Below are 23,642 nucleotides of genomic sequence, written 5' to 3' on the forward strand. Positions count from 1 at the left end.
ATCAGAGTCCAGTGACTTAGGTCTGTTCCTGAAGCAACATCTGCCCCACACCACTCTTTGCCAAGGCGGGTTTGGTATGGGAGTGAGCTCAAAGCTTCTTACTCAGGTAAGCAATCACAGGTGGCCATGGAGGGGGCAAGAGTGACAGAAGGCTCTAAACATCATAATAGGTGTATATGAAACTTGGTGGAAAGACCACTGGACCAAGGTCCTAATAGACCTGAGTACTGCTCTCTGTGCTTCTCTTTTCAGTGACCTCCACTTCGATCCCAAATCCTGCTCAATGGAGCCATCTTGCTTTCAATTCAGCACCCCTATTTCCAGGAACTTGTTCTACATCCATCTGTCACCTGACTCTCATGACCAAGAGCAGATACTTGGCCCTTTAGGTCTGTTTGGTGTAACAGCATTCTTAGCATACGCCCTCACTGTTAGCAATTTTGGAAACACTATGATCCCTGAGAGTGAACAGCCTGTGTCCTGATCAGCTGAGCCTACGGTCTATGAAGTGCTTAATTTAAAAAAAAAAAAAGAAAAAATCCTGACACAAGTTGGCCTACAGAAACTGCTACTAAAAAGACGGAACCAGTTCTCTATATATGAAATGTCCTGGTCATATTAGTATAAAGAGAGATTTTAGCCAAGTGGGATTTTTTGTTTTTAAATGAAACTTATTTTAAAAGAGGAAGAAATATCACGAAGTCCTTTGAGGACGTTAGTTGTTTCCAATATTGAAGGTTGTCTATTTTCCCACATTCAATCTGTAGACTGAGAACTGTGTACCTTTTTCTCCAGGAAATTGGCCTCAGCCACAGTTGGCCCCAAAATGTCAGCAATGTAAGCAAATGCTAGCAAAATAAGTCTTCTGCATTAGATAAAATTTTGCCTGCTCTTTTCTCTCCTTTCTCCTTGACATAAGTCAGTAGTTAGCATAAAAAAAAAATCTGAATTTCCTAAACACTTGACACATTTAAAAGTCTCCCAAAGAGAGACTTCTCTCTGCACCGGTGAAATGTTGAGGCTTTTCTACAGAAGTGTCTTAACCCGTCTTCCTACTGTCTAGTTATCCTCAAAAGTTACTCATTATTTCTCTGCCTCAGAGATTTTATTATTTGTTTTTTTTTTTTTTAAGATTTTTAAAAATTTATTTGGCAGAGAGAGAGTGTGTGTACAAACAGGGGGAGCAGCAGCAGGAGAGCGAGAAGCAGGTTCCCCACTGAGCAGGGAGCCTGACATGGGTCTCAGCTCGGTCCCAGAACCCTGGGATCACGACCTGAGCCAAAGGCAGATGCTTAACTGAATAAGCCACCCAGACGCCCCATCTTAAACACTTTTTTTTTTTTTTTTCCTTTCTTAAACACTTTAAAGAGTATCTCATGTTGTGCAGGATGAAGTCGAGCTCCTCACCCTGGCAAAGTCCTCCATCCAGGCAAGTCACCTAAAGGAACTCATGATGTAAGTCAGAAAGATCTTCTCACTACCCCTTTTAAATACCTTACATACTCCTGATACCTCATGTCCACTCTGGCCCTTTCTTCTTCCTTTCTACTACCCAATGTTTACATTTTTAAAAAATAACTAGCTAAAATCCTTCCTTCTTCATAATGGAAGTGCCCTTAGCTCAGGGAGCTCTCTCTCATTATACTTATATTCACTCTCTGTTCCCTTCATTTGGCATGTTGTTTTACAACAAGCCTTGTTTTTTTAACTTGTTTTTCCATTCCACTCATGTGCATATTTACCTTTTCACACTGGATGTTTGACTTTGAGGGCAAGGATCATATCTACCATTAGATTAGCACACAGTGGACTCACAATAAATATTTACTAATTTTAACTGATTGACAGTTAAAAGATGACAACCCTTGCTTTCATCTTTCTCTGTAACCTTCCCTACTTGCTTTTTATCATGAATCATTCCAGTTCCAAAGGCCAACCTTTTCTTTCTGGTTAGAACGTGTCTGGAATTCTATCTAGGTTTTTGCACTGGAAGGATGCTCTCCAAGAGAGACAGCAAAGCTCCAAGGAGTAGTAGGATGGCTCTCTCCATGACTTTCACCTTTATCTTCAAAGTAAAGGGAGTTCTCTTCCATTAGCATGCTCTGCTGCTGCCTTTTAAGCACTCTGACTCAAGGTGAATAAACAAAAAGGATCTTCTCTTGGGTCACCCTAGCATGAAATGCACAGGCTTCATTAATTACTAAGGGAGGCCAAAAGGAAAACAAAAACAAAAACAAAAAATTAAAAGACATAGATACATATAGATATTTATTTAAAAGACATAGATTTTATGTATATTTATTTATATTCATTCTAAATTTTGAATCATTCTAACATTAGCTCAATCCCAAAGTGCTCAAGACCTGTTCTATTCCACAAGGCATCAGTAGGAATTGGGCCTGACAAGCATATGTTTCAGAAAGGAAATCACAAAGAGGAGATGGGGGGACCCTGGATAGGAGGTTTGAGTAGTAGGATTGAACTTGAAATCTCATTCTCTCTTTTTCTCTCGCAAACAGCCTCCTACCCACATCTGTCAGTCTTGCTTGTGAAATAATAAATAGTATTTGCTGAGTGCTTTCCATTTGCTAACTGCTTTCCCTAGATTATCTCATTCAGTCCTCACATTAACTTTATGAGGTAGGTACTATTATTACCCTCGGCAAAGAGAGGATATAGGACATATAATCAATGAGTGAGTAAGTGGGCTGTGAAATGTCACTCTTCAGCTTTAGACATTTGAGGAATAGGAAGCAAGAACCCAAGTACTTATGCCTAAAAATTTTTGCTGTCCTTACTTGGGAATAGAGTGGAGACACTATTGATGGACTACCTTCAAGAGCACAGCTTCACCTTTTCAGTCTCAAACAATAATTGTATTTTAACATAGTGCGACAATTGTTGTGGTCAACATAGTAACACAAGGGTCTATTCCTTCTGGTTCTATTCTACCAGCCCAAGAGCCTCAATATTTTTCTTGACATGGTATAATCATGCTTTCTCCCTATCTACAACTATTCCACTCCATTGTTCTTAACTCAAGATAGACGATCACAAGGCTCTCTTTGTCTTCTTCCTGGAGTGCCTACAATAGCCATAAGATTGTTCAATTGGAGCACGTATGTGACCTTAATAAAAATCCTTTTTCCTCTCTGGGCCTCTGTTTCCTCATCTATAGGTAAGTGGGTTGGACCAGATCATCTCTAAGGTCCCTTGCAACTCTAACATTCTCTGTTACCAAAAGAGAGCAACATTAAATCTGAAAAGGCAGACTGTAGTCTTATTGTGGAGGACTTTGCTGAATTATGGGTCCACTTAATTATATAGACAATAGGGACACACTGAAGGATGGTGAATAGGGAAGTGATATGATTGGAATTGACTGACCATGACGTTTAGGAATAGGGAGTAAAGGGGAGAAGTAAAGAGATCTGAATAGGAGAGATGGGAAATATCATGAGCAGACAAGAGTTTTCTAGGTGTGGCAACTAACTAGATACAGAGAACAAAGGAGGCCTGGGGAGTCAAAATTGCTGGTGATTGGGATGTTACTAAACAGAAATAGGGAGGTAGAGAGGAGTCTGCTTTAGAGGGTAACATAATGAATTCTATTTTGTACATACTCTATAACTCAATTTCACTCCTACACATTAATCTCAAGAAACTCATGGACCCATATAACAAAATACATGTGGAAGAATGTTTATTGGAATATTGTTCACAAGGCAGCCCCGATGGCCCAGTGGTTTGGTGCCGGCTTCGGCCCGGAATATGATCCTGGGGACCCAGGATCAAGTCCCACATCGGGCTCCCTGTGTGGAGCCTGCTTCTCTCTTTGCCTGTGTCTCTGCCTCTCTGTCATGAATATATAAATAAAATCTTTTAAAAAAGGAATATTGTTCATAAAACAATAACCTAGAAATAATTAAAATGTCCATAAACAGGAAAGCAGATAAATTGTAATATAGTCATGCCGTGGAATATTATATGGTAGCCAAAACAGATGAACACACTATAATATAGATAAAAAATAGCAATATAATATAAATTTAAAAGTTAATCTCTTACATTCAGCATAATATCATTAATAAAGTAAAAAACAGGGATGCCTGGGTGGCTCAGTGGTTGAGCATCTGCCTTTGGCCCAGGGCATGATCCTGGAGTCCTGGGATCGAGTCCCACATTGGGCTCTCTGCATGGAGCCTGCCTCTCTCTCTCTGTGTCTCTCATGAATAAATAAATAAAATCTTAAAATAAAATAAAGTAAAAAACAATCAACATAAAGAATAAATGTAATTACATGTGTAATCATACATATAATCACATATATAATCCTTTTAAAGAACACATATTTGGTATGTGTGCTGGTCTTGTTTTTGTTTTAAAGATTTTTATTTATTTATTCATGAGGGACACAGAGAGAGGCAGAGACACAGGCAGAGGGAGAAGCAGGCTCCATGCAGGGAGCCCAACATGGGACTCGACCCCGGGTTTCCAGGATCATGCCCTGGACCGAAGGTGGCGCTAAACCACTGAGCCACCGGGGCTGCCTTGTTTTTGTTTTTCAATTGAAATCTAGTCAACAGGGATCCCTGGGTGGCACAGCGGTTTGGCGCCTGCCTTTGGCCCAGGGCGCGATCTGGGAGACCCTGGGTCAAATCCCACGTTGGGCTCCCGGTGCATGGAGCCTGCTTCTCCCTCTGCCTGTGTCTCTGCCTCTCTCTCTGACTATCATAAAAAAAAAAAGAAAAAAAAATCTAGTCAACAGAAAATATTATTGTTTCAGGTGTACAACACAGTGATTCAACATTTATATATATTACAAAGTGATCACCACAATAAATCTAGCTACCATCTGTCACCATACAAAGTTGTTACAATATTATTAACTATATTCCCTATGCTGTGCATTGCATCCACTTGTCTTACTTATTTTAGGACTGGAAATTCGCACCTTTTAATATCCTCTTCCTATTTCGTCCATTCTTCCCCCTCTGGCAACCACCAGATTGTTCTCTGTATCTAAGAGTCTGTTTCTGTTTTGTTTTTTTAGATACCACATATAAATGAAATCGTACAGTATTTGTCCTTCTCTGTCCAACTTATTTCACTTAGCCTAATATTCTCTAGGTCCATCCTGAGGACCTTGCAAATGGCAAGGTTGTTGCAAATGGCAAGATTTCATTTTTACTTATGGCTAAGTAATATTCCATTGTGTGTGTGTGTGTGTATACACCACATCTTTATCCACTCATCTATGGATAAACACTTAGGTTGCTTCTACATGTTGACTATTGTAAATAATGCTACATTGAACATACAGGTTCATATGTCTTTTCAAATTAGTGTTTTTGTTCCCTTTATATGAATACCCAGAAGTGGAATTACCCATAAGTGGAATTGCTGGATTGAATGGTAGTTTCTATTTTTTATTTTTCCATACTGTTTATCTGTTTGCATTCCCACCAACAGTGCACAGGGTTCCTTTTTCCTCCATATCTTCACTGACACTTGTTATTTCTTATCTTTTTCTTCCTGGCCATTTTGACAGGTGTGAGATATCTCACTGTGGTTTGGATTTGCAGTTTCCTGATGACGAGTGATGTTGAGCATCTTTTCATGTGTCTGTTGGCCATCTGGATGTCTTTTTGGTGAAATGTCTACTCAGTTTCACTGCCCACTTTTTTATTTTTAAAAATTATTTATTTATTTATTCATGAGAGACACAGAGAGAGAGAGGCAGAGACACAGGCAGAGGGAGAAGCAGGCTCCATGCAGGGAGCCCGACGTGGGACTCAATCCTGGGTCTCCAGGATCACACCCTGGGTTAAAGGCAAGCGCCAAACCTCTGACCCACCCAGGGATCCCCCACTGCCCCCTTTTTAATAGGATTATTTGTTGTTGTTTTTTTTTAATATTGAGCTGTGTGAATTCTTTATATATTTTGTATATTATCCCTTTATCGGTGATATCATTTGCAAACATTTCCTTCCATTCAATAGGTAGCCTTTTGTTTTGTTGATGGTTTTAAGTAATATGTATTGATACAGTAACAGAATATAAATAGAAATTAAAGGAATGATAAAAATAGGATACAAGATGCTTACTTTGGATGCAGAAGGCATTGAGATGCAGTGAGGAAAACAGATATAGATTATTGTCAAGGAACTAGTTTTCATGTTGGATTTTCAGGGGTTTATTATGTTATTTAAAAATAACTACTCAGGGGCACCTGGGTGGCTCAGGTGGTTAAGCATCTGATTCTTGATTTCTGCTCAGGTCATGATCTCAGGTTTGTGAGACAGAACCCCACATTAAGCTTCTCTCCCTCACCTTCTGCCCTCCCTCCCCCACTCATTCTCACTCTCTCTCAAATAAATAAATCTCTTAAAAAACCCATAGAAAGTAACTGATCAAATAAACACATAAATTATCATAAGAACAAAATGTATTAAGCATAACTAAATATAGATCTCAAAGAACACTACTATGGTTGAAAAAGATACATTAGAAGATAAAGCAGATTGGTAGACAAAGTAAAGAGAAAATAAAAACATCTCTGAAGTGAATGCTACATTAGAAACAATGAAAAGTAGGGATAAAGTATGATTAAGGCATGTCAAAACATGAGGAACAGGATAGAGAGAATAAAAGAACACAAATATAAAAATGATACAGAGAAGGTATACAAAGAAGATTCAACTCTTGGATGTGATTGAAATGATATTTATTTATTTATTTTTTTAAATTTTTTATTGGTGTTCAATTTACTAACATACAGAATAACCCCCAGTGCCCGTCACCCATTCACTCCCACCCCCCGCCCTCCTCCCCTTCCACCACCCCTAGTTCGTTTCCCAGAGTTAGCAGTCTTTACGTTCTGTCTCCCTTTCTGATATTTCCCACACATTTCTTCTCCCTTCCCTTATATTCCCTTTCACTATTATTTATATTCCCCAAATGAATGAGAACATATAATGTTTGTCCTTCTCCGACTGACTTACTTCACTCAGCATAATACCCTCCAGTTCCATCCACGTTGAAGCAAATGGTGGGTATTTGTCATGAAATGATATTTAAAGATATAATGGAAGACATGTTTCCTCAATAAATATTTAATCTGCAGATCAAAAAGATACATCAATATTTGGAGAAAAATGTTATAGTAAGATGAACCCAAGATATATATACCTGTAGAGACTAATGTTCAAGTATATAGAACTAATTATATGAGAATCCGAAGAGAAAAGGCAGGCAACTTAAAAGGAAGAAAGAATTAGGTCGACTTCAGAAATCTCTGCAGTGATATTCAAATGCTTGAATACAGTGTATGACTGACTACACAGTTATGAGAAAATGAAAGTGTGACCCCAAACTACACATCCAGGTGCAGCAGGTAAAAGCTGCTGGTTATTTCTCCACATTTATTTTCTTCCTTCTTAACACAAAGAACCCTGATTTTGAGCCAGACAATTACAATCACCTAAATGGCTATATATCCCATGGCCATGTAACTGATGTTTTTCTAATGAAATATAAACAGAAATGTTGTGTGTCACTTCAATGAAGTCTCTTTGAGGGTAGGGCTCTATCCTTTTTTTTTTTTTTTTTTTTTTAAGATTTTATTTATTTATTCATGAGAGAGAGAGAGAGAGAATGAGGCAGAGACACAGGCAGGGGAAGAACAGGCTCCATGCAGGGAGCCTGACGTGAGACTCTATCCAGGGTCTCCAGGATGACACCCTGGGCTGTAGGCGGCACTAAACCCCTGCACCACTGGGGCTGCCCAGCTCTATTCTTCTTGATTCATTCCTTCACTTTGCTGTCTGAAATATGGATATGATGGCTGACACGGAAGCAGCCTTTTTGGACCATGAGGGCAGGACCATTCTTTAAGAAATGGTACAACAGTGAGCTGGAAAGAGTGTGGGTCCCTGATGAATTCATGTAGACATCATGCCTGCTCTGGACTTCTATTATGTGAAAAAGTAATAAACTTCCATGTTAAAATCTCTCATGTGTATGTATGTTGGGGGAGAAAGATTCTTTATATTAAGCCAAACTTAACACTAAATGATTATGCCAGGCAGCTGTCTTCAGATATAAAGTTAAGAAACAGGACTTCTCAACTTTGGGAAGAAAATTAAATGATGAAACTCAGCAAACAAAAGTTAAATCAAAATAATATACAAATAGGGAATATGGAAGACACTGTAAAAGAATTAATGATGAAAATTTAATTCACTTAAATACAAAAATAAGATTAAATAACTATGGGAGGGGATCCCTGGGTGGCTCAGCAGTTTAGCACCTGCCTTTGGCCCAGGGCATGATCCTGGAGTCCCGGGATTAAGTCCCACATCAGGCTCCCTGCATGGAGCCTGCTTCTCCCTCTGCCTGTGTCTCTGCCTCTATCTGTGTGTGTGTCTCTCATGAATAAATAAATAAAATCTTAAAGAAATAAAGAAATAACTATGGGAATAATGGCTACCAGATAGAAAGCAAATGATAACACAAAAAACAAAAGTATGGTAGAAGATTGAAGTGAAATGAAATGAAGTTAAAACATTCCCTACCTACTTTATTTTTGAAGACATTTTCTTGTGGGGTTGAAAATTCCCTTTAACAAAAATAAAATTAGAATGATTGTAAAGTATTGTCTTCAAGAAGATGTATGACAAAAGGTGTGGTTGTTGACTTTTCAAAGTCACAAACAGTAACTACCTCTGTTAATAATTATAATAAAATTAAAGAAAATGTGCTGATTTTCTCCTCTTGCATCACACGGGATCTATAGATATAATCTAAAGTTGAATATTTTATTTTAAGATTTTATTTATTTATTCATGAGACACAAAGGGGAGGGGGACAAATATAGGCAGAGGGAGAAAGCAGGCTCCATGCAAGGAGCCTGACATGGGACTCGATCCTGGGTCTCCAGGATCACACCCTAGGCTGAAGACAGCGCTAAACCACTGAGCCACCCAGGCTGCCCTAAAGTTGAATTTTTAAAAAAATCTTTTACATAATGATTTTGACCTCTTAGTGATTTTCATAATTTTTTTAAAAGAACTCGGGGTTGGGGGGTTGTGCCTGGGTGGATTAGTTGAAGTGTCTGACTCTTGATTTTAGTTCAGGTCATGATTTCAGGGTCCTGAGATCAACCCGTGCATCGAGCTCCATGCTCAATTGGGATGTGTCTGCTTAAGTTTCTCTCTTTCCCTCCTCTCCTCTCCCCCAGTCCATGATATCTCTCTCTCTCTCAAATAAATAAAATAAATCTTAAAAAATTAGGAACTAATAACTTTCATAGTGAAGAAACATTTATCTAAAGTTCAGCAATTTGTGCAGTTTCACTTCAATTTCCTTTACCTTCACTAAATGAAAGTATAAAGTTACTATTTTTTGTTTTAAACTAGCATGTAGAGTATGATTCCCATTTTTGTTTGCTGATCTCCTTGTCATTCAACCTAATATTTATTTATCTACCTACCTACTATTTTCTTGTCTATATCTTAGTTGCATATTGAATGTCTTGAAAGACCTTCAACAGGGGCACCTGGGTGGCTCAGTGGTTGAGTGTCTGCCTTTGGCTCGAGTCATGATCCCAGTATCCTGGGATCAAGCCACACATCAGGCTCACTGCAGGGATCCTGTTTCTCCCTCTACTTATGTCTCTACCTCTCTCTGTGTGTCTCTCCTGAATAAATAAATAACATCTTAAAAAAAAAAAATCTTCAACAAATGTCATTTGTGATAGGTTCAAATGGTGGAATTTATTCTTTGTTTATATATTTTAATAAGCATCATGTATTAGTTTGATAAAACATATCAACCCCGTAAAAACTAGGGTTTTTTTTCTCATAATAGTTTTATTTTTAATAGCTCCAAATGGGTTTTTTTTTTTTAACAAAGGAATTTTCCCACTTTCTCCTGGAAAAAATTTTATAACTATGCAAAAATGAAAATGAATACCTGCCCCTATACCCAGACAGAAAGTAGAAAATAGAAACAGAAAATAGAAAAGCTTCTATTTAAAGCTTTTAATTTTATTAAAATTACTAACAGGGGTAGTCTCTGTTTGTGACTTTGAAAAGTCAACCACACCTTTTGTCATACATCTTCTTGAAGATAATACTTTACAATCGTTCTAATTTTATTTTTGTCAAAGGGAATTCTCAACCCAAGAAAATATATTTAAAAATAAAGTAGATAGGGAATGTTTTATCCTCATTTAATTTTTTCCTGCATTTCATTGCATCCAAGGTAACAGACCTAAATAGTGGCAGAGTTGGGATTAGAACTAAAATGTTCTAATTTCCAGACCAGATGTTCCCAGAGAAAGACAGTTACTGTTATTTTCCCCTTGTTGAATACAACTGGTTTTCATGGCAATAAGATAACCAACACATACCCAATGGAGCCATTGGTTCATAGAATTTTCAACTTGCAAGGGACCTTAGAGATGGTCTGATGTGAGGAGTCTGCAGAGGGCATCAGCAGCCTCCTCTCCAGGCCCAAACTGGCGCCCAGCTCCTGTGCCTCTAGGCTCTCATTTCAGTCCTCACCAGTTTTTTTTTTCTTACCTGATTTACATATTAATGTTCCACATAAGATTCCATTTGAAGAAGAGGCATGATTTCTACAAATAGATTTAAAACCACTGATAGCCTAATCTTACAGAAATAGAGAGGTGATTTAATATAATCATTGCAAAGTGAGGAAGTTTCAAGAAGTACCAACCAATTCATAGGAGAATAAGCAATCTTGGGCCAAGCTTATTTTGAGACTGTCTGATATCATTCCATTTAGGAGCAGCTGTTTTTCTGAATTCACACTTCTCTTTTTTTCTAAACCGCTAGATAACTAACCCAAGTATATAGACTGTACAAATTTTATGTGGTCAAGAAATTGTAGATTAGATGCATGAACAAGAATAAGAGGAAAAAATGTCAAATGTCCTGCCTTATAGTGTTTCATGTTCTAATTGAGAATTGTCTAACTAAAAGCATCTGTCTGCAATTAAAAATGTGGATCCATTTTAAAGGTAATAATAGAAATGTTCTTTATTAGATAGAAATATCACTATGTCTCTGAGGTTGATGAGGTCAATTAAATGGAAGATGGAGGTAATTTAATACTTTACATTTATCAAGGGCTTTATAGATTATAATCAGTAAAACAGCATTTGGTCTGGTAGGAAGGGCACAGGCCCAGCCTCAGATCCACTTCAACATCTAGTAACTGGGAAACTCCAGGCAAACCAACTTAGCTTAACTGACACTCAGTTTTATCATCTGTGAAATGGGACTTCTGTGAGAATTAAGTGTAATGACACATATTAAGTACTTAACTCTTTCTCAAGTAATTTTAGTTTCCTTTCCTCTGTTTTCCTGGCACGTTGAGTATAATGATGCTTTTATTAGACTATTTTAAATATAGAAGAGTATAAGTAATAATACATGGCAAGCTATTTTTTGAATAAAGAATAATTTTGCAACCTGCATCATAACCAGTAATCAGTATATTGCAAAGAAAAGAGCCCTGGGTCTACAATTAGAAGACCTCAGTTCTTATCTCCATTCTGCCCTTTTTAGATTGAACCATATGAAATAACTATTTTTATAGGTCACAAATGGTTGAATAGATTTGTGGTACTGGAAAAACAATGTTCTCTCTGAGATTCCATTTCCTCATTACATGAATTTAAATAACTACATTTATTCACTGATTAAACATTTATCATATACATATTGTGTGGCAGGCATTGTTTCATGTGACGATGATACAGTGAAGAACACAACAATGTCCTTTTCCTTGTGGTGCTCTATTCAATAAGGCAGACATGTAATAAACAAGCAAATAAGCTTACAAACAATACACTTTTTTCAGGTAGTGATAGAATATTCAGTAACTAGGTGATCTCTAAGGTTTGATTCTGCTTGAAAATTATAAAATATGAAGTCATTTTTATAATAAATTATTTTCTTACTGAAATAATTTAAGATATATTTGAAGATAAATTTATACTCTTTAAAAATAGAAAGAAGTACTTTCACTGTAGGAAATCTGAAAGAGAATCTTCAGAAAATCTCAAAAGGATTTAGGGGATTATATTAGGAAATAGTTTTGGCTCCATGTAACAGAACAACCAAATAGTAGTTTACTTTTCTCATGAATCAGGAAGTCCAAATCCAGCTGCTCCAAAGCTAGTATGGCACCATAGTGCTTTCAGGCCAGGCCACTCTCAGCCATCTTCACCATAGGCTTTCTTTCTTTCTTCTTTTTTTTTTTTTTTTCTTTTTCAAGATTTTATTTATTTGAGAGAAAATGAGAGAGCATGAGCAAGGGGAGGGGCAAAAGGAAGGGGCAGAAGAAGAAGCAGACTCCACTGAGCAGAAAGCCCAATGCAGGCTCAATGCAGGGACCATGCCCCTAGCCAAAGGCAGACACTTAACCAACTGAGCCACCCAGGCACCCCCATCATAGACTTTCTTCCTCATGCTGGCTGTTTCACAGTTACAAGTTGGCAGATGGAAACCGCTCCTGCAACACCATACAATGTTTCAGGTCAAAGGATAAAATGTAACTGCCAACTTACTTTGCCTCCTTTTAAAGTTTTCCCAAAAGCTTCAGCTAGCAAATCTCACTTATTAGCAGAAACTGGACCACCCCTAAATTTTTCAGTGGAGCACATGGCTACCCTATATGAAATTAGGATTATGTTAATAAAAGAGCAGAGTTCAGAGAAATATTGGTTAAAGAACGAGGTGTCTCTATCAGAGGGATATACCAACCTTCATTCAGAAATATGATTCTGAATATCTGTGAAACAAACATTTACCAGGGAAAATCATTACTAAAAGAAAATTTTCACACAAATATTCTTAGATAGCAAAAACTCTTTGGCATACAATGATCTCCAATTCCCTTCTCCAAACTCTACCTCTCAGGAATGTGTTTGATTAGGTTCTACTTTTATTATTTGCTCTAGTTAAGTCCACCTGTAATATCAACTCCAGGGCTTGGTTTGAATAAATATGCAAGCACTCCATGTATCTGAAGTGATTTTCTATTTCCTTCCTTCCACACCAGGTTTAGGAAGACTTATAAACAAATAAAACCAATGATTAGGGCAGCCCGGGTGGCTCAGCGGTTTAGCGCCACCTTCAACCCAGGGTGTGATCCTGGAGACCCGGGATTGAGTCCCATGTCGGTTCCCTGCATGGAGCCTGCTTCTCTCTCTGCCTGTGTCTCTTCCTCTCTCTGTGTATCTCTCATGAATGAATAAATAAAACCTTAAAAAAAAAAATAAAAAAAAAAATAAAATAAAACCAATGATTAAAATAATAGCTAAGGGATCATGTTTGAGGAGAAGAGCAAGAAAACAAAATCTAAGGGGATACAAGTATGCAGAAGTCCCTGGGATTATCAGAGGGTTCCACAATTGTGAGTGTCCCTTACCATCTGAATTTTAGCAATCTAAGTATGTGTATAAAATCTGCTAAAATGTTTATAAAAATTCAAAAAAAAATTCATTGTCCAAATGAAAAATCAGCTATGATGAATATATGAGGGTACATCAAGTAAAATGGTGTGGGTAAATGATGAGTGGTTCCTCTGGGTATCCCTCACCCTGGCATTTAGAGAAACTCTGGGATAGAAAGTGAGAGGTACAGATACCCAGGCCTAGTGTGCGGTGCCATAAATGTCACACCTGCATGAAACTGGAAGTCACAGAGCTGGTCTCCATGGCAGTGGCTGGAGGAAAATGTGAAGATGTGAAGTGGTGCTCAAGAAGCCATCAGTTCACCACCCAGTCCTTCTGAACCAGATTTTCTTGGGTGGAAGGCTGGGAATATGCATTTTTAACAGATTCCTAGGTAATTCTTATAGACACTAAAGTTTAAAGAACCATAGCTCTAGATTGGTGTTTCTCAAATGCTAGTCCACAGACCTGCTACAATATAGTCCCTTTGGGAGTTTTAAAAAATAAGGAATTGATGGCAGAGAATTCAAAATCATATTTTCTAGTAAAAAAACTTAGAAGCGCAGGATTTGGTATAGACACTTAGGGAAGAATCCAGGTACTTTAAGAATGAGCCAGATGGACCTAGTGTCTTGCTTCTAATTAATGGAATACAGCAAAGATGATGGGATATCATATCCAAAATTAGGTTACAGAAGAACTGTGGCTTCTTGCTTGCTCACTCTTGTTCTCCCTTGTTTGTTCTGAGAGAAGCTTGTTGTCATGTTGTGAGCTACTTGTAGCAAGGAGTAAGGAACTGAGGGAGGCCTCTGGCCAACATCCAGTAAGGAACTGAGACCCTCAGACCAACAAGGAACTGAGTCCTGCCAATAACCTGTGAGTGAACATGGAAGTCAACAGCCCTACTGACACCTTAAATGAAACCTTATGAGAGACTTTGAGATCAAGGCATTCAGCTAAGCTCCACCCAGATTCCTGATTTACAGGAATCTATAAGATCATAAATGTTTGTTGTTTTAAGCCTCTAGAGGAGGGGATAATTTATTACCCAGCAAAAGTTAATTCATACAGGAGTATTTCATGTAAAAATATTTATCAGTTTTTAACATTTTGGCATATAAAAGAATATGTCTTGGTCATATGGGATTTTCTTTCATATACATGAAACACCTTATTCCTTGATACTGCAAATAAAAACAGACTTCTTGGGAGGAAACTTTTTCTTCTAGCCTTCAAAGATTCTTCTGGCTGGTCTAAGGATTAAATTGACATGAGGAAGATCAACAGAAAAACTAACTTAATTTCACATATATGGAAACGACACATGCAAGAGAGGTTCAAAAACAATGGCAAAATGAGGTATATATGCCATGATGACCTAAGGAACAGGATAGGGGCCTGGGGCTTCAAAGGGTAGGAGGGCTATTCACACACAGGCAATAAAAAAATAGCAGATGTTTGGTAATTAGATATTTGTCCTGCCATACAAATGGGTCAATCAGATAAAATTTATTTCTGGTAATAGCTCTGATTCTGGAAAAGACACCCAATTTAGGTTCTTTCAGGTAATTAAGAGAGGAGCAAAATTTCTCTTGAGCCTGCAGTGTCTTGATTGCCTTCAGTTCAAAACAGTCCACCTACCAAGGGATACCTAGGTGGCTCAGTGGTTGAGTGTCTGCCTTTGGCTCAGAGCAAGATCCTAGTTCAGGGATCGAGTCCCACATTGGGATCCCTGTGAGGAGCCTGCTTCTCCCTCTGCTATGTCTTTGCCTCTCTCTGTATCTCTCATGAATAAATAAATAAAAATTAAAAAAAAAAACAACCCACAACAGTCCACTTGCCAAAGTGGCACATTTTGGGGAGATCTGTTCTGAACCCCTCTGCTGTGTAACACTAAGTTTTAGAAGTTAGGCTTCAAGTTAGGCAGAGAGCAAATGTAAATCTCTAATGCAGAATAGGTGCTTACTAAATAGAAGGAGAACTGAATTAATAAGCCAGAATAGATGACTGGAACAGATAGAAAATAAGATTCCACTTGATCCAACAGGCCACTGGTTCTCAACCCTTAGTGCGAATCAGAATTACTTAAAGGGCTTATTACACCACAGAATGCTGGGGCCCACCTTTTTCATCTTCAGAATTCCTCATTCAGTAAGTCTAAGATGAAGACAACGAATTTGCATTTCTAGGGAGGTCCAGGTGATATAGATACTGCTGGCTCAGGGACCATACTTTGAAAACCACTGCAACAGGCAGTGGTTCTATAGTTTCTTGTTGGGGGAGTGACATGAGAATAGTGCTCTCAGATGACTCATAAGGCATCAAAGGAACAGCAAGGCTGAAGGGATCAAACTTGAAGTAACTGTGAGGCTCTTACTAAAATAATTAGGTGATGGTATTTGGGAGCAAGGAGCTTTGCAGCCAAGGGAAATTAAAAAGGAAATATTGAAAAGGCTTGTTTACTTTATCAGTTCTCCTCCAAATATTGCAGTTTCAATAGTCACTCTAGCTACAGAAGGAGGAAATCAAATTATTATCATTCTTAATGAAAGAGTCACACAGCCATGTTTGCTGGATGGGTGAGAGACATGAAGTACCATCCAGCTTGGTTCCTATGAGTCAGTGCTTTGAGCAATATTTACTGCTATAATTAACTCCTCTACCAATTCTATTTACCTGATAAAATTGTCTTTGGGCTTCCATATGGCCCTGGCTTCCTCCAGGATCATTGGCTGGAGGTTCTGAAACCCATTCAAACCCTTCAGATTTGTGCCTCATCTGATTTACACCATTTCAGAACACTGGGTGTAATTCCTCTATGAGCATTCATTATCTCTATTTCCAAGTTGAAAATGATTCAAGCAGTGAAAGAGTACATGATTGTATTTATTCCTGGGTTGTTTTTGAAATGCAATTATTTCCTTGATGTTCTAGAGACAGTGGTGTTAATAGACTGCTTTCCAAAAGCATGGGGTTGCTGATTTCCAGGTTTCTGGCAACTGTTAGCAGATGTCATAAGCAAGGGTGATGGGGCAATAAACAAAGAAGGCCTTCTTTCCATCTTCACTGTGGCACACTCCCCTGAAAACTTGGTTCCCTTTGCATTTTCATTATCATTCCTTGCAAATGGTTCAAAAGTTCAAGAGTATCAAGAATAATGTCTAAGTGGTCATTTCAGATGCTGACTTATTTTTGTTCATTGGGACATTGGCTACTTTCCAGCAATTTCTAATGCTAAAACAATGCCTCCAGGACTGGCAAAATCAGAGCACTGTTCAGAGATATCTGTGGCTGATTTACAAAAAAATTGGGGGGTAGGGGGAAGCAAAGCATCTTGAGGGTTGTGAGGATACAAATTTATCCCCTCAGGATTTTCCAGTACAGTAAGGGAGAGACATTTATGAACAAGCAAACAGATTGGTATTAATAAAATGTCAGGGCCAAAAGAAAGCATCCCAAATGGAAAATCAGACATTTTAAATATGTTTTAAATGTCATGAACATAACTTAGTTAATTTCTAGTATTACCAATAACTGTTTCCATAACAGAAATGAGTGGTGACTCCTGGACCTGGACAGTGAGGAAAAACAGAAGGAACCCTTTTCTGTCTCTCTTTCCCCTGATTTATTTATTAAATTTATTTCTTGAGTAAACATTTTAACAATCAAGTGTCCTGGTTTCCCTCAGTCTCTCCTCTGCCTCACCTCTTTGGCACAGGGCCTGATACCAAATACCAACTTGCACATTTGCTTCGAGCAAAGCATGCACCTAGATACAGCAATTACAATGGTTTTTGTTTTGACTTTACCTCTTTTTTTAAATTTTGAAACTTTATTTTCGTATATTGAGCTATTTATATTTTAAATAACGTAATCCTGTAAACGTAATCCCTAATTTTTAAAATTCCTCAGCCTGAGCGTCTGCCTGCCCAGCCAAGGAAGGCTCCCTGATCCCCCTGAAGTGGTCCTGGGCCCTCAGACTCTAGACTTTACCTCTTTTTTTTTTTTTTTTTGACTTTACCTCTTTTAATGAAACCTCTATTTAAAGGTTATACTTTGAAAGGTATACTTTCAAGTTGAACAAAGCAAATACTTTTTTAAAAAATTGCAAGTCAATACTTTTTTAAATCAAGATAATAGACAGGATCTCCATCAGTAAAGCAGCGTTCCCATCCCATGTTGCACGAGGCTCATGTTAATATGCCTCCATTCTAATGGTCAGTTTCAGAGTAAACTTGCTCCACATTCCTGTGTTCTGTTTCTCTAGGTACAACCTTCTCTGCAAGGTTTAAAGATTATAAAATGACCAAATGCTTTTAAAAGCATGGATTTCCCTGGTCTTTAAAATTCTTAAACTGTCCATTTTATCACATTCAATGGACATCTAGCTCCTGCAACCCAAACCCACAAGCATACTCATTCCTATTAGGCTGTTTACATCTACTTTGAAGGTCTTTCAACTAACCTTTTTCCTGACCCACCCCACAATTTCCTCTGGTTTGTTATTTGACAGACTATCTAAATACTTTACCCAAGTCATTTGCTTCCTTCCTACTGATAGCTTTTTAGTGCTTGCCACCAGCCCCTTTCTTCCTGGGAAAGGATCAAGGTTTTCTGCAGTATGGGCTCTGTAGCACATGGTCCATTCCTTAGCTCTTAGTATAATCTCGCTTTTTGAACTGGTTGTGGGGGGGGGACAGTGGGCAGGTATGAATTATAAACACAGCCCTAGGGATGCCTGGGTGGCTCATTGGTTGAGCGTTTGCCTTTGGCTCAGGGTGTGATCCTGGAGACCCGGGATAGATTCCCACATCGGGCTTCCTGCAAGGAGCCTGCTTCTTCTTCTTCCTGTGTCTCTGCCTCTCTCGGTGTCTCTCATGAATAAATACATAAATAAAATCTTTAAAAAAATAAAATAAAAATAAACACAGCCATAGCAGTGTGACATAATTAATTCTGGGCACTTAGAATAACAATATTTAAGGCTAATAAAACATTTCAAGGGAAGGACCTTGGAGGACTGTTAAACAGGTAAGTGGCATTCGTTTCAATTAGCATATCAATTGTTTCTATGAAGAAAGTTCATTCTCTAAAACAGTTTCATTATTTCCTTCTGAAAACTTCTCCTTTCAATTGTTTAATAATTATTATCATGGATAGCACAAAGGAAAAGTAAAAAAATCACAAATTCCAAATTAGTAGATACTGATCTAAGGGCTGAGGTGTTACTCAACTGGGTCCTTGGGCTCTCCAATCAATAGCAATTGACAAGAGGCCCAGTGGGCATTCTGGGCAAGACTTTATCAGGGCTAATACTCAGCACAAGGAAGACAGCACAAAGGAAAGCATCCTCAGGCTGACTCCCCAAGTAGAGGTCTAGAGGTGGGAGAGAGTTTTTAAAAGAAACTTAGGTGGAAAAGGGCAAGTCTAAGCCTGGAAAGGCAGGAATTTATTAGCACCTGCATACTTAAAGTTCATGCTTCTTCATGTGTCACATGTCTAATTAACATGTTAAATCTCCACCCTTGGGTGTAATTTTTAATTTTATAATGAGGGGGGAACCTGGAAAGGTAAGCCCTGGGGTCCATCTTGGCACAGACTGGTTTGGTCCAGTCTTCACCAGTCTGTGTAGTAAGCATCTTCTTTTCAGTAAGCATCCTCCTTCGCATTCCTACAAGGTATGCTACTTAAAAGGCAGAGAGTTTGAGCTTTTTCTTTTTTCTTTATGGAGGCAGCCCAGTAATGCTGGATGTTAGGGTCAGGATTGAGGGGACCTGAGCCCAGTCCCTGCTCTGTCTGTGAGGTATCCTTTGATTTGACCAACGTCTGTGTGTATTTTAGTTTTCCCAAGGAGCACCAAAGGTTTTGCCCATCTCCTTCCCAAGCAAATCTAAAGTAATCCAATACTTTACCATTCCTTTTTCAGGGCCCTGGAGTCTAGGACATTACTCAATATTTGCCTATTTTTCCCTGGAAAATTCACAATGTTAATGCAGTCCACTTTGCACTGTTGGGGCCAATGGCAAGCTCCCCAAGGTGGGCCACTTTGGCCTGAAGACTACTTTGAGTTAAAAAGCAATAAAAACTTAGCAGATTTTAGTAAAAGCTCTTTATCTCCCCATCAACTGCCTAAAAAGAATTTAGATAGAGGACTTGCTCCAGGAAGAAAGTTATCACCATAAGTAACTACATTATGATATGAAGTAGGTGTGGTATACAGGGAGGAATCTAGCAAGGCCTATTTGATCCAAGTTCTCTCTAAGTCCTATTGTTTCTGGATGGCCCAGCAAACATTTGTTTACCAAACATTTACTCTTTTTCATCCTCCTGTTAATTGCATTCCTTTCCTCTGAGTCATAGATCCCTACTCCTCCTCAGTTCAGGATGACATGCATACCTCACTTTGCATGCCTGTCTTTAGAATATCCACCTCTGTGGATTCCCTGTAGGTACACTGCTAAATTTTATTTTCTCCTGTTAATCTATCTCATGTCAGTTTGAATCTTGGTCCAGATAGAAGGAGCCTGAAGGGGACAGGAATTCCTGCTCTCCTTTTTTTTTTTTTTTTTTTTCCTGCTCTCCTGATAACACCTAAAATACACTGGTTTCTCAACTCAACCTTGCTGAAGAGTCTCCCAATGTGAAAACAGCACCAAAAAGTGTTTTTAAATTGCTAGGTAAAAGGAACCAGGGAACACTACCATTCGTTCCTGAGCCAATTTTCCTAGTGACCAGATATGAATTTGGAGAATGGTTGGATGGTCTGAGATATATAACCTGTGTTGATGTTACAGGATTTCTTCTCCCCTAAGCACCCATAGCTCCTGGCCATGCCATTTCAAATGCAGAGTGGTGTACAGCAAAGCAAGGTTTATTGAGCGATAGCAAAGTGATAGTCCAAAGCTCCTGCAGAGGGAGGAGACCTGAGAGGGTTTTTACTGGAGGTTTTAAGTCTAGGAGTTTTTATGACCTTGTTGGAGGGCTGTTTGAATCTGATTAACCCTCCTTGCACCTGTCATCCAATCAGGTTTTTGTCATCTATCATGTGGGAAAGGGTAGAGAACTTCTTCCAGGGTGGTGTAAAATCCTTTTAAGGATGGTTTCCTCTTAGGGCAGGGGCCCCCTTGCCTTGCCTGCCTTTATTCCAACTGTCCACCACTGACATACTAGAGCACTATGTTTTAAACATCCAAGTTAACTACTACCCTCATATTCTGGGCTTGATAATAATAGAACTATAAATTAATAAAGCCACCTTTCAGCTCAATGACAACAGAGTCTGAATGTGGGCCAGATGTCAGGAGATGTGCATATAATCTTTCCCCATCACTAATTATAATCTATAGTACAGATCAATTCAGTGGAATGGTTGTATAAGCTAGTGGAAACTACTCGTCAAAATCAAGTTGGTATGGGGCATCTGGGTGGCTCAGCTGATTAAGCCTCCGACTCTTGATTTCAGCTCAGGTCATAATCTCAAGGTTGTGAGATTGAGCCCCACATCGAGCTTCATGCCTGGCATGGGGCCTGCTTAAGATTCTCTCCCTCTGGGCAACTTGGTGGCACAGTTGGTTGGGCGGCTGACTCTTGGTTTCAGCTCAGGTTGATATCTCGGGACCATGAAATTGAGCCCCGCTCCAGGCTCTAAACGGAGCACAGAATCTGCTTAGTTTCTCTCTCCCTCTTCCTCTGCCCCTCTTCCTACCCTCCCTCCAAATCAATCAATCACTCTTTTTTTTTTTTTTAAAGATTCTTGGGGATCCCTGGGTGGCTCAGCGGTTTAGCGCCTGCCTTTGGCCCAGGGCGTGATCCTGGAGTCCCAGGATCGAGTCCCGGGATCGAGTCCCACATCGGGCTCCATGCATGGAGCCTGCTTCTCCCTCTGCCTGTGTCTCTGCCTTTCTCTCTCTCTCATGAATAAACAAACAAACAAATAAATAAATATTCTCTTTCTTTCTTCCCCTCCCACCCCCACCCCACTCCCATCTCCTGGGTTCTCTCTGGGGAAAAAAAAAATCAAATGGGTGTGGTATAGATTAATCCCATCATCTACTATTCTATCTGTAAAGTTCTTTTTAATTCTGAAATGTTTTCCATTTTGAGGAATACTCTGTTGAAATGCAAATATGTCTTGAAGGGGTTATAGCAATCTTTTAACAGAAGACGCGTTATAAACAGTTAATGTTTTAGCAGAGATTGGTTACAAATTCAATACAGGCCAGGGAGAGCAGGGAAGGCTGAGGCTGATGAGAGAGGTAGAAAGACGCCAAAACAAATTTTATTACCCTTTCCAAAGTGCTTTTTGAGGACCACCTTAATTCTGCTTGTCATTATCCCTGCTGACCATCTCTGGATTGAAGCTGGTGATTTCCCTGAACACAAGGTCAAGCTTCACAATTTGGATGACAAATAGCAGCAACCTTACCATTATCTAGTCTTTAGTCCAAGACATGTCCATCTTCCTTCCATTGGCAACTGAATCCATTTTGCCTAACTTTTTAAAGATGCTCAGGCTGTCAAGCTGTGATTTTCACCCAGGGCTCTCATCTACACAATAAAATACAACACATGACCTGTTTGTTTTTTTCTCTTCACAGGAATCAATAATATTAACACTATTCCTGCAAAGCCAGACGCTGGAGATTTGCATTTTGAAAATAACAAAGGATAAGGGAGGACCCATTTAAAAATTTTTTGTTGGCAGTCTGAAATGTCTAGCCCTACCACTAACTGAATTAACAGACAAAATGAACTCCAAACAGCTGAACTGCTGGTACAAAGGAAGGAAATTATAAATACCCACTGTGAAGGGATCCCTCGGTGGCTCAGTGGTTTAGCCCGTGCCTTTGGCCCCAGGGCGTGATCTTGGAGTCCCGGGATCAAGTCCCACATCAGGCTCCCTGCATGGAGCCTGCTTCTCCCTCTGCCTGTGTCTCTGCCTCTGTGTGTGTGTGTATCTCATGAATAAATAAATAAAATCTTTAAAATAAATAAATAAATAAATAAATAAATAAATAAATAAATACCCATTGCGGCCTCATGACTCGATGCATAGAGTAAGACTACAGCTGGCACCCATATTTTCCTAACAAACACATAATTAGAGATAATTTAGTTCTTAGGTTACAGGACATCCAGGAGAGATTGTTCCTGAACTGGCTAATGAACATTACACAGAGAGAAGAGGGGGAATCTCAAGGAAGGAGACTTTATAATCTTCCCTTCAGACAGATGCACAACCAGAATCACTTCTCTGAAATTCTAATATTAAATATTTCGAAGAACAGGAGCATTTCATAACTTAGTTATTGGAAAATGAACTAACACGAATCCATTCATCCTGAAAACCTGACATGAATTGAAGCAAGACTATTTCTAATCTTTACCTATACCATTTAGTGTTCATATGCAGACAATTCACTAGCAAGTTTTTCTTTGCACAAAGGATGTTTCCATTTTGTTCAGTGAAACCATGTTTGTCTTGCTATTATTGTTTAGAAATTAAAGTAGGAATAGAAAAGTATGTGTAAACGTTGTGTGGTCAAAGGGGTGGACTATTGGTGAGTGGCTTTGGTGAGTTGCTTTTAGCATCTACTCCAAACTCCTTATTGAGGCCTTTCCTGTCCTGTAGAAGCTGGAGAGTTAAAAAAATACATTTCTGATTTCCTGACCCCTGAGTTCAAATAGCTGATTTAATACACACATCTAACTTTAATACACACATCTTTCAAGGCTTCCTCTTGAAAGCCTACAAAAATACAATAAAGAGATTTATTTTTCTAAAAAAGATACAAACTTTCTGGGGCTGGGAAAACAAGAGGCAAGAACATTAATATTTTGGAAGATAGAGAGCGGTAGTGAAGAAGCCAGGGAAAAACCCAATTTACATTGTAGATTCTCAAAAGGTTCAAGAACTCTGTAGTAGTAACACAGGAGTTGAAGTGAGGGGACATCATGCTGAAATAAGGAGGTCTGGGTAAAAGATGTTTAAGAAGCAGTTAGATCTTGAGAACTCTTCCCCATTCCACACTGCTGGGTAATGGCCTGCCTTTATCACAGCAGAGCCTAAGGCTTTATTTCCTATGGAGGTAAGAGTGTCAGAGAGAAATGCAAGGCTTCCACTGAGGGCTGAGTCCTATGCAGATGAATGTCC

At 38.8% G+C, this 23,642-nt stretch overlaps 2 long non-coding RNA genes across 4 annotated transcripts in view; one reads left to right on the forward strand and one right to left on the reverse strand.

Moving 5' to 3' along the window:
• On the forward strand, positions 1-22,518 carry LOC140600206 (uncharacterized). The gene is made up of 3 exons (XR_012003421.1): positions 1-106; positions 1,388-1,455; positions 22,087-22,518. It is a non-coding gene; the product is annotated as an uncharacterized lncRNA (long non-coding RNA).
• The window catches only part of LOC140600207 (uncharacterized), a 263,881-nt gene that overhangs the window by 189,431 nt on the left and 50,808 nt on the right, over positions 1-23,642 (reverse strand). The gene's annotated exons all lie outside the window — the stretch shown is intronic.

Source organism: Canis lupus, chromosome 11 (assembly GCF_048164855.1).
Source record: "Canis lupus baileyi chromosome 11, mCanLup2.hap1, whole genome shotgun sequence".
NCBI classification, from domain to species: Eukaryota; Metazoa; Chordata; class Mammalia; order Carnivora; family Canidae; genus Canis; species Canis lupus.